At 69.9% G+C, this 16,076-nt stretch overlaps 8 non-coding genes and 1 pseudogene across 8 annotated transcripts; all 9 read left to right on the top strand.

Moving 5' to 3' along the window:
• Positions 1 to 2,289: 2,289 nt before the first annotated feature.
• On the top strand, positions 2,290 to 2,408 carry LOC132596006 (5S ribosomal RNA). The gene has a single exon (XR_009562112.1). It is a non-coding gene; the product is annotated as a 5S ribosomal RNA (ribosomal RNA).
• A 931-nt stretch (positions 2,409 to 3,339) lies between these two features.
• LOC132595995 (5S ribosomal RNA) lies at positions 3,340 to 3,458 on the top strand. Its single transcript, XR_009562101.1, has one exon. It is a non-coding gene; the product is annotated as a 5S ribosomal RNA (ribosomal RNA).
• A 2,695-nt stretch (positions 3,459 to 6,153) lies between these two features.
• On the top strand, positions 6,154 to 6,272 carry LOC132595984 (5S ribosomal RNA). Its single transcript, XR_009562090.1, has one exon. It is a non-coding gene; the product is annotated as a 5S ribosomal RNA (ribosomal RNA).
• Positions 6,273 to 7,203: 931 nt separating this feature from the next.
• On the top strand, positions 7,204 to 7,322 carry LOC132596081 (5S ribosomal RNA). Its single transcript, XR_009562186.1, has one exon. It is a non-coding gene; the product is annotated as a 5S ribosomal RNA (ribosomal RNA).
• Positions 7,323 to 8,252: 930 nt separating this feature from the next.
• On the top strand, positions 8,253 to 8,371 carry LOC132596070 (5S ribosomal RNA). Its single transcript, XR_009562175.1, has one exon. It is a non-coding gene; the product is annotated as a 5S ribosomal RNA (ribosomal RNA).
• Positions 8,372 to 11,067: 2,696 nt separating this feature from the next.
• LOC132596059 (5S ribosomal RNA) lies at positions 11,068 to 11,186 on the top strand. The gene has a single exon (XR_009562164.1). It is a non-coding gene; the product is annotated as a 5S ribosomal RNA (ribosomal RNA).
• Positions 11,187 to 12,118: 932 nt separating this feature from the next.
• Positions 12,119 to 12,237, top strand: LOC132596048 (5S ribosomal RNA). Its single transcript, XR_009562153.1, has one exon. It is a non-coding gene; the product is annotated as a 5S ribosomal RNA (ribosomal RNA).
• Positions 12,238 to 14,932: 2,695 nt separating this feature from the next.
• Positions 14,933 to 15,051, top strand: LOC132595978 (5S ribosomal RNA). The gene has a single exon (XR_009562084.1). It is a non-coding gene; the product is annotated as a 5S ribosomal RNA (ribosomal RNA).
• A 931-nt stretch (positions 15,052 to 15,982) lies between these two features.
• On the top strand, positions 15,983 to 16,076 carry LOC132596043 (5S ribosomal RNA; annotated as a pseudogene; the record flags this gene model as incomplete).

Raw genomic sequence — 16,076 nt, 5'->3', positions numbered from 1 at the left:
TGAGGGAAGAAGGGGAGGGGGGAGGCCGGGAGCAGGGTGAGCCCTGAAATCCAACCCTTGTCCCGGTCACACCCCAGCAGCCCTCCCACCTCAGCCCCTTCAAGACCCCAGGGCTCCCCCAACCGCGCTGCACAGATCCTGCCCTGACCGTAGTCACCATGTTGATCCCCACGTTGAGCAAGATGAAGCTGACCGGGATCAGAAGAATTGAGTATCCTTGCTCCTGGCATTTCCTGGGGATGGGGCCAGTGAACGGCTCGGCTCGGTAGTAGTTTCGCTCACCCATGGCCGTTGGTCCCAGGACTGCCTGGGCCCTCTGCCCTCCAGTTTTAACTGGGAGCCAGACTGGGTCATAATGGGGCAGGTGGTGAGGTCACAGTGAGGGAGGGGGATGAAAAGGAGGGCCCAGAGTGGCATTCCCTGGTAACCAGGGTCAGGTAAGCTGAGCCTGGACAGTCAAACAGGGCCCGGTGGCCGGCATACATCCCCTCGAGCGGTCATTCATTCGCTCACCGCCCGCTGACTCACTTGTTCAAATGACACATTGCGTCTCTTGGCCCCTCTTGAGACTAGGAAGACCTTGGCCTCAGAGGCCTGCTGAAGGCCTGGCTGGAGTCCAGAGCCTCAGCCTTCTTCATGCCCTTCACTGGGCCTGGAGCTGGACCTGCCCAGATGTGGAACCTCCCAGTTTGGAAGCAACTTCTTGTATGAGGCTCTCTGTGGACAGGGACAGCTGAGACACAGAGGAGGTGCCCAGAGACCAGGGGTTTGGAGTCTGCAGCTGCAGATGTACTTAGTGCATGGTATAGGACCAGGAGGGGCCTGCTGGCAGAACTGTGGCCACTAAACCAAAGGGACCCTCAGGCCAAGAAGGGGACACTGGCTTCTTATTGCAGGAAGCCAAGCGCAGGGACCCAGGCTGGCAGAAGGAGTGGCGCTTCCAAGCCACAGACCACCAATGTTTCCTGGACTCTGGCGCTCTTTATTCCTCTCTCCATGCCCTGCCGCCCCCTGCCCCTGCCCCCACTTGCTGCTGGTAAGTTCATTTTCCCAGTCTGGCTCCCGTGCAGAGAGGGCCTGGAGGCCGAGGTGGAAGGTAGCAGCGAGTTGGCCCGCGCTTGGCCCTCCTGCGGTTGCCGCTTCAGCACCAGACTGTCATACACCTGGTAGTTGGCATTGCCTCCCGGGTTCCGGCTGAGTGGCATGAAGGTGGGCGGGGGTGGAGGGTGCTCGGTAGCCTGGACGTCGGGCAGGAGGTGAGAGGGGCGGAGGAGCAGCGCTGAGCTGGGAGCCGGGGCCCGCTGGTCCGAGGCCTCGGCCAGTACCGGGAGGGAGGCGGAGGTGGCCACAGGGCGCCGCAAGGGCAGGATCTCAGCCCATTCGGCCGCCGGGTGCCGCACCTCGTGGGGATCGCGGGAGTAATCCAAGTGTCCCGTGGAGGGATGCAGGCTGCGGTTGGACTCGCTGTGAGCACAGCTGGGGAGGCTACGTCTGTGGGCCGGTGGGGTGTCGCGCTACCAGGCGTCGGGCCGGTAGACCCGAGGCACCAGAGCGGATGGAGGCTCAGAGCCCTCCAGACCCAGACTCCGCCATGGGCCCAGTTGCCGTCCTTTCGGCCCGCGAGCCCCTCGACCTGCACCTGGCCGCCCCCACCGGCGCCCAGCCCCGGCGCCGCCACCTGTGTGCCGGTGTGTCCCTCCACAGCTCCCTCCGACAAAAGCCCCACCCCCACCCCGCCCCTCTGGCGTGTCACCGCGGCCGGGTGCGGGAGCGGGATCGAGGGCAGGGGCCGCTTCCCCGGGCCTGCCGGCCACCAGGGGCGGGGTCCTGAGTCGGCGGGGGGTGTGGGGGCAAGGGTGGCCTTGCCGGGGCTGAGGGGCCGTGGCGACTCAATGGTGGCTCCCGGTGGCTTCGGGCCAGCTGCTGTCGGGCAGGAGGGCCGGCCCGGGCTGCGGCCGGGCTGCGCCTAGGGCCGCGTGGGCGGGCAGGGCCGATGCCCAAGGGACCGCGGGCCCCGGGCCCTGAAGCCTCCGGGGCCACGTCCCTGTGAGCGACGTGCGGGATCTTGGGCGGGGCGCCAAGCGCCGAAGGGTTTGCTGGGTCACGGCCGCCCTGGGCTGGGAGGTGGTCGCCAAACCCTCCGCCGCCGCCCGATACCCGAGACCTCCGTTGCCCCTGCCTGGGCGGGCGAGGGGGCCCTGCCGGGGCGGGCCGGCCGCCAGGCTGGCGTTAAGGCGCCAGCGCCAGCGAAACTGGGCCTCAAGAGGCCGCCCGCGGCCCCCCGCCCCCGTCTACGGCCATACCACCCTGAACGCGCCCGATCTCGTCTGATCTCGGAAGCTAAGCAGGGTCGGGCCTGGTTAGTACTTGGATGGGAGACCGCCTGGGAATACCGGGTGCTGTAGGCTTTTTGCCTCCCGCTCCGCCCGCCTTCTCCTTTACTCGCCCGCGGCGGGGGCCGCCGGCTCCGCCCCCGCCGGGCCCCGCTGCAGGCCCCACCTCCTCAGGCCCCTCCCACCACGGCGCGCGCCGGCGGGGTCGCTCCCCGCCGGCCCGGCCGGCCAGGCGGCCAGAAGGCGGCCCTGGAAGGCAGGCGCACCCCAGACGCTCCCGGGGTGGCTGGCCCGGACCCAGACTCCGCCGCGGGCCCAGTTGCCGTCCTTTCGGCCCGCGAGCCCCTCGACCTGCACCTGGCCGCCCCCACCGGCGCCCAGCCCCGGCGCCGCCACCTGTGTGCCGGTGTGTCCCTCCACAGCTCCCTCCGACAAAAGCCCCCCCCACCCCGCCCCTCTGGCGTGTCACCGCGGCCGGGTGCGGGAGCGGGATCGAGGGCAGGGGCCGCTTCCCCGGGCCTGCCGGCCACCAGGGGCGGGGTCCTGAGCTCGGCGGGGGGTGTGGGGGCAAGGGTGGCCTTGCCGGGGCTGAGGGGCCGTGGCGACTCAATGGTGGCTCCCAGTGGCTTCGGGCCAGCTGCTGTCGGGCAGGAGGGCCGGCCCGGGCTGCGGCCGGGCTGCGCCTAGGGCCGCGTGGGCGGGCAGGGCCGATGCCCAAGGGACCGCGGGCCCCGGGCCCTGAAGCCTCCGGGGCCACGTCCCTGTGAGCGACGTGCGGGATCTTGGGCGGGGCGCCAAGCGCCGAAGGGTTTGCTGGGTCACGGCCGCCCTGGGCTGGGAGGTGGTCGCCAAACCCTCCGCCGCCGCCCGATACCCGAGACCTCCGTTGCCCCTGCCTGGGCGGGCGAGGGGGCCCTGCCGGGGCGGGCCGGCCGCCAGGCTGGCGTTAAGGCGACAGCGCCAGCGAAACTGGGCCTCAAGAGGCCGCCCGCGGCGCCCCGCCCCCGTCTACGGCCATACCACCCTGAACGCGCCCGATCTCGTCTGATCTCGGAAGCTAAGCAGGGTCGGGCCTGGTTAGTACTTGGATGGGAGACCGCCTGGGAATACCGGGTGCTGTAGGCTTTTTGCCTCCCGCTCCGCCCGCCTTCTCCTTTACTCGCCCGCGGCGGGGGGGCCGCCGGCTCCGCCCCCGCCGAGCCCCGCTGCAGGCAGTAGTCAAGGTGGGTTTACCTGCCCGAGCAGGAAGCTTGGGCGATGGCAGAAGTGGGAAGAAACTCTTGAGCACAGGTTCTTGGGATCCACGGAGCAGCGCATGCACATGCGATGGGTGCCTACACAGCTGGCTTGCTTGTCTGTGGGGAAAGGCGAGATGGGTCAGGGCCTGGGTTCCTGAGGGGCTGAGAATCAAGGCAGGGATAGAAGAAAGGGGACAGGCCCACATCCCCTGAACCCACGCCGGCGCCCACTCACCTTTGTGGAAAATACGATTGAAAAGTGCCCGCAAGAATCTCTTCAGATGCCTCCAGAGTTGAGGGAAGAAGGGGAGGGGGGAGGCCGGGAGCAGGGTGAGCCCTGAAATCCAACCCTTGTCCCGGTCACACCCCAGCAGCCCTCCCACCTCAGCCCCTTCAAGACCCCAGGGCTCCCCCAACCGCGCTGCACAGATCCTGCCCTGACCATAGTCACCATGTTGATCCCCACGTTGAGCAAGATGAAGCTGACCGGGATCAGAAGAATTGAGTATCCTTGCTCCTGGCATTTCCTGGGGATGGGGCCAGTGAACGGCTCGGCTCGGTAGTAGTTTCGCTCACCCATGGCCGTTGGTCCCAGGACTGCCTGGGCCCTCTGCCCTCCAGTTTTAACTGGGAGCCAGACTGGGTCATAATGGGGCAGGTGGTGAGGTCACAGTGAGGGAGGGGGATGAAAAGGAGGGCCCAGAGTGGCATTCCCTGGTAACCAGGGTCAGGTAAGCTGAGCCTGGACAGTCAAACAGGGCCCGGTGGCCGGCATACATCCCCTCGAGCGGTCATTCATTCGCTCACCGCCCGCTGACTCACTTGTTCAAATGACACATTGCGTCTCTTGGCCCCTCTTGAGACTAGGAAGACCTTGGCCTCAGAGGCCTGCTGAAGGCCTGGCTGGAGTCCAGAGCCTCAGCCTTCTTCATGCCCTTCACTGGGCCTGGAGCTGGACCTGCCCAGATGTGGAACCTCCCAGTTTGGAAGCAACTTCTTGTATGAGGCTCTCTGTGGACAGGGACAGCTGAGACACAGAGGAGGTGCCCAGAGACCAGGGGTTTGGAGTCTGCAGCTGCAGATGTACTTAGTGCATGGTATAGGACCAGGAGGGGCCTGCTGGCAGAACTGTGGCCACTAAACCAAAGGGACCCTCAGGCCAAGAAGGGGACACTGGCTTCTTATTGCAGGAAGCCAAGCGCAGGGACCCAGGCTGGCAGAAGGAGTGGCGCTTCCAAGCCACAGACCACCAATGTTTCCTGGACTCTGGCGCTCTTTATTCCTCTCTCCATGCCCTGCCGCCCCCTGCCCCTGCCCCCACTTGCTGCTGGTAAGTTCATTTTCCCAGTCTGGCTCCCGTGCAGAGAGGGCCTGGAGGCCGAGGTGGAAGGTAGCAGCGAGTTGGCCCGCGCTTGGCCCTCCTGCGGTTGCCGCTTCAGCACCAGACTGTCATACACCTGGTAGTTGGCATTGCCTCCCGGGTTCCGGCTGAGTGGCATGAAGGTGGGCGGGGGTGGAGGGTGCTCGGTAGCCTGGACGTCGGGCAGGAGGTGAGAGGGGCGGAGGAGCAGCGCTGAGCTGGGAGCCGGGGCCCGCTGGTCCGAGGCCTCGGCCAGTACCGTGAGGGAGGCGGAGGTGGCCACAGGGCGCCGCAAGGGCAGGATCTCAGCCCATTCGGCCGCCGGGTGCCGCACCTCGTGGGGATCGCGGGAGTAATCCAAGTGTCCCGTGGAGGGATGCAGGCTGCGGTTGGACTCGCTGTGAGCACAGCTGGGGAGGCTACGTCTGTGGGCCGGTGGGGTGTCGCGCTACCAGGCGTCGGGCCGGTAGACCCGAGGCACCAGAGCGGATGGAGGCTCAGAGCCCTCCAGACCCAGACTCCGCCGCGGGCCCAGTTGCCGTCCTTTCGGCCCGCGAGCCCCTCGACCTGCACCTGGCCGCCCCCACCGGCGCCCAGCCCCGGCGCCGCCACCTGTGTGCCGGTGTGTCCCTCCACAGCTCCCTCCGACAAAAGCCCCCCCCACCCCGCCCCTCTGGCGTGTCACCGCGGCCGGGTGCGGGAGCGGGATCGAGGGCAGGGGCCGCTTCCCCGGGCCTGCCGGCCACCAGGGGCGGGGTCCTGAGCTCGGCGGGGGGTGTGGGGGCAAGGGTGGCCTTGCCGGGGCTGAGGGGCCGTGGCGACTCAATGGTGGCTCCCGGTGGCTTCGGGCCAGCTGCTGTCGGGCAGGAGGGCCGGCCCGGGCTGCGGCCGGGCTGCGCCTAGGGCCGCGTGGGCGGGCAGGGCCGATGCCCAAGGGACCGCGGGCCCCGGGCCCTGAAGCCTCCGGGGCCACGTCCCTGTGAGCGACGTGCGGGATCTTGGGCGGGGCGCCAAGCGCCGAAGGGTTTGCTGGGTCACGGCCGCCCTGGGCTGGGAGGTGGTCGCCAAACCCTCCGCCGCCGCCCGATACCCGAGACCTCCGTTGCCCCTGCCTGGGCGGGCGAGGGGGCCCTGCCGGGGCGGGCCGGCCGCCAGGCTGGCGTTAAGGCGCCAGCGCCAGCGAAACTGGGCCTCAAGAGGCCGCCCGCGGCCCCCCGCCCCCGTCTACGGCCATACCACCCTGAACGCGCCCGATCTCGTCTGATCTCGGAAGCTAAGCAGGGTCGGGCCTGGTTAGTACTTGGATGGGAGACCGCCTGGGAATACCGGGTGCTGTAGGCTTTTTGCCTCCCGCTCCGCCCGCCTTCTCCTTTACTCGCCCGCGGCGGGGGCCGCCGGCTCCGCCCCCGCCGGGCCCCGCTGCAGGCCCCACCTCCTCAGGCCCCTCCCACCACGGCGCGCGCCGGCGGGGTCGCTCCCCGCCGGCCCGGCCGGCCAGGCGGCCAGAAGGCGGCCCTGGAAGGCAGGCGCACCCCAGACGCTCCCGGGGTGGCTGGCCCGGACCCAGACTCCGCCGCGGGCCCAGTTGCCGTCCTTTCGGCCCGCGAGCCCCTCGACCTGCACCTGGCCGCCCCCACCGGCGCCCAGCCCCGGCTCCGCCACCTGTGTGCCGGTGTGTCCCTCCACAGCTCCCTCCGACAAAAGCCCCCCCCACCCCGCCCCTCTGGCGTGTCACCGCGGCCGGGTGCGGGAGCGGGATCGAGGGCAGGGGCCGCTTCCCCGGGCCTGCCGGCCACCAGGGGCGGGGTCCTGAGCTCGGCGGGGGGTGTGGGGGCAAGGGTGGCCTTGCCGGGGCTGAGGGGCCGTGGCGACTCAATGGTGGCTCCCAGTGGCTTCGGGCCAGCTGCTGTCGGGCAGGAGGGCCGGCCCGGGCTGCGGCCGGGCTGCGCCTAGGGCCGCGTGGGCGGGCAGGGCCGATGCCCAAGGGACCGCGGGCCCCGGGCCCTGAAGCCTCCGGGGCCACGTCCCTGTGAGCGACGTGCGGGATCTTGGGCGGGGCGCCAAGCGCCGAAGGGTTTGCTGGGTCACGGCCGCCCTGGGCTGGGAGGTGGTCGCCAAACCCTCCGCCGCCGCCCGATACCCGAGACCTCCGTTGCCCCTGCCTGGGCGGGCGAGGGGGCCCTGCCGGGGCGGGCCGGCCGCCAGGCTGGCGTTAAGGCGCCAGCGCCAGCGAAACTGGGCCTCAAGAGGCCGCCCGCGGCCCCCCGCCCCCGTCTACGGCCATACCACCCTGAACGCGCCCGATCTCGTCTGATCTCGGAAGCTAAGCAGGGTCGGGCCTGGTTAGTACTTGGATGGGAGACCGCCTGGGAATACCGGGTGCTGTAGGCTTTTTGCCTCCCGCTCCGCCCGCCTTCTCCTTTACTCGCCCGCGGCGGGGGCCGCCGGCTCCGCCCCCGCCGGGCCCCGCTGCAGGCCCCACCTCCTCAGGCCCCTCCCACCACGGCGCGCGCCGGCGGGGTCGCTCCCCGCCGGCCCGGCCGGCCAGGCGGCCAGAAGGCGGCCCTGGAAGGCAGGCGCACCCCAGACGCTCCCGGGGTGGCTGGCCCGGACCCAGACTCCGCCGCGGGCCCAGTTGCCATCCTTTCGGCCCGCGAGCCCCTCGACCTGCACCTGGCCGCCCCCACCGGCGCCCAGCCCCGGCGCCGCCACCTGTGTGCCGGTGTGTCCCTCCACAGCTCCCTCCGACAAAAGCCCCCCCCACCCCGCCCCTCTGGCGTGTCACCGCGGCCGGGTGCGGGAGCGGGATCGAGGGCAGGGGCCGCTTCCCCGGGCCTGCCGGCCACCAGGGGCGGGGTCCTGAGCTCGGCGGGGGGTGTGGGGGCAAGGGTGGCCTTGCCGGGGCTGAGGGGCCGTGGCGACTCAATGGTGGCTCCCAGTGGCTTCGGGCCAGCTGCTGTCGGGCAGGAGGGCCGGCCCGGGCTGCGGCCGGGCTGCGCCTAGGGCCGCGTGGGCGGGCAGGGCCGATGCCCAAGGGACCGCGGGCCCCGGGCCCTGAAGCCTCCGGGGCCACGTCCCTGTGAGCGACGTGCGGGATCTTGGGCGGGGCGCCAAGCGCCGAAGGGTTTGCTGGGTCACGGCCGCCCTGGGCTGGGAGGTGGTCGCCAAACCCTCCGCCGCCGCCCGATACCCGAGACCTCCGTTGCCCCTGCCTGGGCGGGCGAGGGGTCCTGCCGGGGCGGGCCGGCCGCCAGGCTGGTGTTAAGGCGCCAGCGCCAGCGAAACTGGGCCTCAAGAGGCCGCCCGCGGCCCCCCGCCCCCGTCTACGGCCATACCACCCTGAACGCGCCCGATCTCGTCTGATCTCGGAAGCTAAGCAGGGTCGGGCCTGGTTAGTACTTGGATGGGAGACCGCCTGGGAATACCGGGTGCTGTAGGCTTTTTGCCTCCCGCTCCGCCCGCCTTCTCCTTTACTCGCCCGCGGCGGGGGGGCCGCCGGCTCCGCCCCCGCCGAGCCCCGCTGCAGGCAGTAGTCAAGGTGGGTTTACCTGCCCGAGCAGGAAGCTTGGGCGATGGCAGAAGTGGGAAGAAACTCTTGAGCACAGGTTCTTGGGATCCACGGAGCAGCGCATGCACATGCGATGGGTGCCTACACAGCTGGCTTGCTTGTCTGTGGGGAAAGGCGAGATGGGTCAGGGCCTGGGTTCCTGAGGGGCTGAGAATCAAGGCAGGGATAGAAGAAAGGGGACAGGCCCACATCCCCTGAACCCACGCCGGCGCCCACTCACCTTTGTGGAAAATACGATTGAAAAGTGCCCGCAAGAATCTCTTCAGATGCCTCCAGAGTTGAGGGAAGAAGGGGAGGGGGGAGGCCGGGAGCAGGGTGAGCCCTGAAATCCAACCCTTGTCCCGGTCACACCCCAGCAGCCCTCCCACCTCAGCCCCTTCAAGACCCCAGGGCTCCCCCAACCGCGCTGCACAGATCCTGCCCTGACCGTAGTCACCATGTTGATCCCCACGTTGAGCAAGATGAAGCTGACCGGGATCAGAAGAATTGAGTATCCTTGCTCCTGGCATTTCCTGGGGATGGGGCCAGTGAACGGCTCGGCTCGGTAGTAGTTTCGCTCACCCATGGCCGTTGGTCCCAGGACTGCCTGGGCCCTCTGCCCTCCAGTTTTAACTGGGAGCCAGACTGGGTCATAATGGGGCAGGTGGTGAGGTCACAGTGAGGGAGGGGGATGAAAAGGAGGGCCCAGAGTGGCATTCCCTGGTAACCAGGGTCAGGTAAGCTGAGCCTGGACAGTCAAACAGGGCCCGGTGGCCGGCATACATCCCCTCGAGCGGTCATTCATTCGCTCACCGCCCGCTGACTCACTTGTTCAAATGACACATTGCGTCTCTTGGCCCCTCTTGAGACTAGGAAGACCTTGGCCTCAGAGGCCTGCTGAAGGCCTGGCTGGAGTCCAGAGCCTCAGCCTTCTTCATGCCCTTCACTGGGCCTGGAGCTGGACCTGCCCAGATGTGGAACCTCCCAGTTTGGAAGCAACTTCTTGTATGAGGCTCTCTGTGGACAGGGACAGCTGAGACACAGAGGAGGTGCCCAGAGACCAGGGGTTTGGAGTCTGCAGCTGCAGATGTACTTAGTGCATGGTATAGGACCAGGAGGGGCCTGCTGGCAGAACTGTGGCCACTAAACCAAAGGGACCCTCAGGCCAAGAAGGGGACACTGGCTTCTTATTGCAGGAAGCCAAGCGCAGGGACCCAGGCTGGCAGAAGGAGTGGCGCTTCCAAGCCACAGACCACCAATGTTTCCTGGACTCTGGCGCTCTTTATTCCTCTCTCCATGCCCTGCCGCCCCCTGCCCCTGCCCCCACTTGCTGCTGGTAAGTTCATTTTCCCAGTCTGGCTCCCGTGCAGAGAGGGCCTGGAGGCCGAGGTGGAAGGTAGCAGCGAGTTGGCCCGCGCTTGGCCCTCCTGCGGTTGCCGCTTCAGCACCAGACTGTCATACACCTGGTAGTTGGCATTGCCTCCCGGGTTCCGGCTGAGTGGCATGAAGGTGGGCGGGGGTGGAGGGTGCTCGGTAGCCTGGACGTCGGGCAGGAGGTGAGAGGGGCGGAGGAGCAGCGCTGAGCTGGGAGCCGGGGCCCGCTGGTCCGAGGCCTCGGCCAGTACCGGGAGGGAGGCGGAGGTGGCCACAGGGCGCCGCAAGGGCAGGATCTCAGCCCATTCGGCCGCCGGGTGCCGCACCTCGTGGGGATCGCGGGAGTAATCCAAGTGTCCCGTGGAGGGATGCAGGCTGCGGTTGGACTCGCTGTGAGCACAGCTGGGGAGGCTACGTCTGTGGGCCGGTGGGGTGTCGCGCTACCAGGCGTCGGGCCGGTAGACCCGAGGCACCAGAGCGGATGGAGGCTCAGAGCCCTCCAGACCCAGACTCCGCCATGGGCCCAGTTGCCGTCCTTTCGGCCCGCGAGCCCCTCGACCTGCACCTGGCCGCCCCCACCGGCGCCCAGCCCCGGCGCCGCCACCTGTGTGCCGGTGTGTCCCTCCACAGCTCCCTCCGACAAAAGCCCCACCCCCACCCCGCCCCTCTGGCGTGTCACCGCGGCCGGGTGCGGGAGCGGGATCGAGGGCAGGGGCCGCTTCCCCGGGCCTGCCGGCCACCAGGGGCGGGGTCCTGAGTCGGCGGGGGGTGTGGGGGCAAGGGTGGCCTTGCCGGGGCTGAGGGGCCGTGGCGACTCAATGGTGGCTCCCGGTGGCTTCGGGCCAGCTGCTGTCGGGCAGGAGGGCCGGCCCGGGCTGCGGCCGGGCTGCGCCTAGGGCCGCGTGGGCGGGCAGGGCCGATGCCCAAGGGACCGCGGGCCCCGGGCCCTGAAGCCTCCGGGGCCACGTCCCTGTGAGCGACGTGCGGGATCTTGGGCGGGGCGCCAAGCGCCGAAGGGTTTGCTGGGTCACGGCCGCCCTGGGCTGGGAGGTGGTCGCCAAACCCTCCGCCGCCGCCCGATACCCGAGACCTCCGTTGCCCCTGCCTGGGCGGGCGAGGGGGCCCTGCCGGGGCGGGCCGGCCGCCAGGCTGGCGTTAAGGCGCCAGCGCCAGCGAAACTGGGCCTCAAGAGGCCGCCCGCGGCCCCCCGCCCCCGTCTACGGCCATACCACCCTGAACGCGCCCGATCTCGTCTGATCTCGGAAGCTAAGCAGGGTCGGGCCTGGTTAGTACTTGGATGGGAGACCGCCTGGGAATACCGGGTGCTGTAGGCTTTTTGCCTCCCGCTCCGCCCGCCTTCTCCTTTACTCGCCCGCGGCGGGGGCCGCCGGCTCCGCCCCCGCCGGGCCCCGCTGCAGGCCCCACCTCCTCAGGCCCCTCCCACCACGGCGCGCGCCGGCGGGGTCGCTCCCCGCCGGCCCGGCCGGCCAGGCGGCCAGAAGGCGGCCCTGGAAGGCAGGCGCACCCCAGACGCTCCCGGGGTGGCTGGCCCGGACCCAGACTCCGCCGCGGGCCCAGTTGCCGTCCTTTCGGCCCGCGAGCCCCTCGACCTGCACCTGGCCGCCCCCACCGGCGCCCAGCCCCGGCGCCGCCACCTGTGTGCCGGTGTGTCCCTCCACAGCTCCCTCCGACAAAAGCCCCCCCCCACCCCGCCCCTCTGGCGTGTCACCGCGGCCGGGTGCGGGAGCGGGATCGAGGGCAGGGGCCGCTTCCCCGGGCCTGCCGGCCACCAGGGGCGGGGTCCTGAGCTCGGCGGGGGGTGTGGGGGCAAGGGTGGCCTTGCCGGGGCTGAGGGGCCGTGGCGACTCAATGGTGGCTCCCAGTGGCTTCGGGCCAGCTGCTGTCGGGCAGGAGGGCCGGCCCGGGCTGCGGCCGGGCTGCGCCTAGGGCCGCGTGGGCGGGCAGGGCCGATGCCCAAGGGACCGCGGGCCCCGGGCCCTGAAGCCTCCGGGGCCACGTCCCTGTGAGCGACGTGCGGGATCTTGGGCGGGGCGCCAAGCGCCGAAGGGTTTGCTGGGTCACGGCCGCCCTGGGCTGGGAGGTGGTCGCCAAACCCTCCGCCGCCGCCCGATACCCGAGACCTCCGTTGCCCCTGCCTGGGCGGGCGAGGGGGCCCTGCCGGGGCGGGCCGGCCGCCAGGCTGGCGTTAAGGCGCCAGCGCCAGCGAAACTGGGCCTCAAGAGGCCGCCCGCGGCGCCCCGCCCCCGTCTACGGCCATACCACCCTGAACGCGCCCGATCTCGTCTGATCTCGGAAGCTAAGCAGGGTCGGGCCTGGTTAGTACTTGGATGGGAGACCGCCTGGGAATACCGGGTGCTGTAGGCTTTTTGCCTCCCGCTCCGCCCGCCTTCTCCTTTACTCGCCCGCGGCGGGGGGGCCGCCGGCTCCGCCCCCGCCGAGCCCCGCTGCAGGCAGTAGTCAAGGTGGGTTTACCTGCCCGAGCAGGAAGCTTGGGCGATGGCAGAAGTGGGAAGAAACTCTTGAGCACAGGTTCTTGGGATCCACGGAGCAGCGCATGCACATGCGATGGGTGCCTACACAGCTGGCTTGCTTGTCTGTGGGGAAAGGCGAGATGGGTCAGGGCCTGGGTTCCTGAGGGGCTGAGAATCAAGGCAGGGATAGAAGAAAGGGGACAGGCCCACATCCCCTGAACCCACGCCGGCGCCCACTCACCTTTGTGGAAAATACGATTGAAAAGTGCCCGCAAGAATCTCTTCAGATGCCTCCAGAGTTGAGGGAAGAAGGGGAGGGGGGAGGCCGGGAGCAGGGTGAGCCCTGAAATCCAACCCTTGTCCCGGTCACACCCCAGCAGCCCTCCCACCTCAGCCCCTTCAAGACCCCAGGGCTCCCCCAACCGCGCTGCACAGATCCTGCCCTGACCGTAGTCACCATGTTGATCCCCACGTTGAGCAAGATGAAGCTGACCGGGATCAGAAGAATTGAGTATCCTTGCTCCTGGCATTTCCTGGGGATGGGGCCAGTGAACGGCTCGGCTCGGTAGTAGTTTCGCTCACCCATGGCCGTTGGTCCCAGGACTGCCTGGGCCCTCTGCCCTCCAGTTTTAACTGGGAGCCAGACTGGGTCATAATGGGGCAGGTGGTGAGGTCACAGTGAGGGAGGGGGATGAAAAGGAGGGCCCAGAGTGGCATTCCCTGGTAACCAGGGTCAGGTAAGCTGAGCCTGGACAGTCAAACAGGGCCCGGTGGCCGGCATACATCCCCTCGAGCGGTCATTCATTCGCTCACCGCCCGCTGACTCACTTGTTCAAATGACACATTGCGTCTCTTGGCCCCTCTTGAGACTAGGAAGACCTTGGCCTCAGAGGCCTGCTGAAGGCCTGGCTGGAGTCCAGAGCCTCAGCCTTCTTCATGCCCTTCACTGGGCCTGGAGCTGGACCTGCCCAGATGTGGAACCTCCCAGTTTGGAAGCAACTTCTTGTATGAGGCTCTCTGTGGACAGGGACAGCTGAGACGCAGAGGAGGTGCCCAGAGACCAGGGGTTTGGAGTCTGCAGCTGCAGATGTACTTAGTGCATGGTATAGGACCAGGAGGGGCCTGCTGGCAGAACTGTGGCCACTAAACCAAAGGGACCCTCAGGCCAAGAAGGGGACACTGGCTTCTTATTGCAGGAAGCCAAGCGCAGGGACCCAGGCTGGCAGAAGGAGTGGCGCTTCCAAGCCACAGACCACCAATGTTTCCTGGACTCTGGCGCTCTTTATTCCTCTCTCCATGCCCTGCCGCCCCCTGCCCCTGCCCCCACTTGCTGCTGGTAAGTTCATTTTCCCAGTCTGGCTCCCGTGCAGAGAGGGCCTGGAGGCCGAGGTGGAAGGTAGCAGCGAGTTGGCCCGCGCTTGGCCCTCCTGCGGTTGCCGCTTCAGCACCAGACTGTCATACACCTGGTAGTTGGCATTGCCTCCCGGGTTCCGGCTGAGTGGCATGAAGGTGGGCGGGGGTGGAGGGTGCTCGGTAGCCTGGACGTCGGGCAGGAGGTGAGAGGGGCGGAGGAGCAGCGCTGAGCTGGGAGCCGGGGCCCGCTGGTCCGAGGCCTCGGCCAGTACCGTGAGGGAGGCGGAGGTGGCCACAGGGCGCCGCAAGGGCAGGATCTCAGCCCATTCGGCCGCCGGGTGCCGCACCTCGTGGGGATCGCGGGAGTAATCCAAGTGTCCCGTGGAGGGATGCAGGCTGCGGTTGGACTCGCTGTGAGCACAGCTGGGGAGGCTACGTCTGTGGGCCGGTGGGGTGTCGCGCTACCAGGCGTCGGGCCGGTAGACCCGAGGCACCAGAGCGGATGGAGGCTCAGAGCCCTCCAGACCCAGACTCCGCCGCGGGCCCAGTTGCCGTCCTTTCGGCCCGCGAGCCCCTCGACCTGCACCTGGCCGCCCCCACCGGCGCCCAGCCCCGGCGCCGCCACCTGTGTGCCGGTGTGTCCCTCCACAGCTCCCTCCGACAAAAGCCCCCCCCACCCCGCCCCTCTGGCGTGTCACCGCGGCCGGGTGCGGGAGCGGGATCGAGGGCAGGGGCCGCTTCCCCGGACCTGCCGGCCACCAGGGGCGGGGTCCTGAGCTCGGCGGGGGGTGTGGGGGCAAGGGTGGCCTTGCCGGGGCTGAGGGGCCGTGGCGACTCAATGGTGGCTCCCAGTGGCTTCGGGCCAGCTGCTGTCGGGCAGGAGGGCCGGCCCGGGCTGCGGCCGGGCTGCGCCTAGGGCCGCGTGGGCGGGCAGGGCCGATGCCCAAGGGACCGCGGGCCCCGGGCCCTGAAGCCTCCGGGGCCACGTCCCTGTGAGCGACGTGCGGGATCTTGGGCGGGGCGCCAAGCGCCGAAGGGTTTGCTGGGTCACGGCCGCCCTGGGCTGGGAGGTGGTCGCCAAACCCTCCGCCGCCGCCCGATACCCGAGACCTCCGTTGCCCCTGCCTGGGCGGGCGAGGGGGCCCTGCCGGGGCGGGCCGGCCGCCAGGCTGGCGTTAAGGCGCCAGCGCCAGCGAAACTGGGCCTCAAGAGGCCGCCCGCGGCCCCCCGCCCCCGTCTACGGCCATACCACCCTGAACGCGCCCGATCTCGTCTGATCTCGGAAGCTAAGCAGGGTCGGGCCTGGTTAGTACTTGGATGGGAGACCGCCTGGGAATACCGGGTGCTGTAGGCTTTTTGCCTCCCGCTCCGCCCGCCTTCTCCTTTACTCGCCCGCGGCGGGGGCCGCCGGCTCCGCCCCCGCCGGGCCCCGCTGCAGGCCCCACCTCCTCAGGCCCCTCCCACCACGGCGCGCGCCGGCGGGGTCGCTCCCCGCCGGCCCGGCCGGCCAGGCGGCCAGAAGGCGGCCCTGGAAGGCAGGCGCACCCCAGACGCTCCCGGGGTGGCTGGCCCGGACCCAGACTCCGCCGCGGGCCCAGTTGCCGTCCTTTCGGCCCGCGAGCCCCTCGACCTGCACCTGGCCGCCCCCACCGGCGCCCAGCCCCGGCGCCGCCACCTGTGTGCCGGTGTGTCCCTCCACAGCTCCCTCCGACAAAAGCCCCCCCCACCCCGCCCCTCTGGCGTGTCACCGCGGCCGGGTGCGGGAGCGGGATCGAGGGCAGGGGCCGCTTCCCCGGGCCTGCCGGCCACCAGGGGCGGGGTCCTGAGCTCGGCGGGGGGTGTGGGGGCAAGGGTGGCCTTGCCGGGGCTGAGGGGCCGTGGCGACTCAATGGTGGCTCCCAGTGGCTTCGGGCCAGCTGCTGTCGGGCAGGAGGGCCGGCCCGGGCTGCGGCCGGGCTGCGCCTAGGGCCGCGTGGGCGGGCAGGGCCGATGCCCAAGGGACCGCGGGCCCCGGGCCCTGAAGCCTCCGGGGCCACGTCCCTGTGAGCGACGTGCGGGATCTTGGGCGGGGCGCCAAGCGCCGAAGGGTTTGCTGGGTCACGGCCGCCCTGGGCTGGGAGGTGGTCGCCAAACCCTCCGCCGCCGCCCGATACCCGAGACCTCCGTTGCCCCTGCCTGGGCGGGCGAGGGGGCCCTGCCGGGGCGGGCCGGCCGCCAGGCTGGCGTTAAGGCGACAGCGCCAGCGAAACTGGGCCTCAAGAGGCCGCCCGCGGCGCCCCGCCCCCGTCTACGGCCATACCACCCTGAACGCGCCCGATCTCGTCTGATCTCGGAAGCTAAGCAGGGTCGGGCCTGGTTAGTACTTGGATGGGAGACCGC

Source organism: Globicephala melas, unplaced genomic scaffold (assembly GCF_963455315.2).
Source record: "Globicephala melas unplaced genomic scaffold, mGloMel1.2 SCAFFOLD_417, whole genome shotgun sequence".
NCBI lineage: Eukaryota > Metazoa > Chordata > Mammalia > Artiodactyla > Delphinidae > Globicephala > Globicephala melas.
This window is presented reverse-complemented; position numbering and strand designations above follow the sequence as displayed.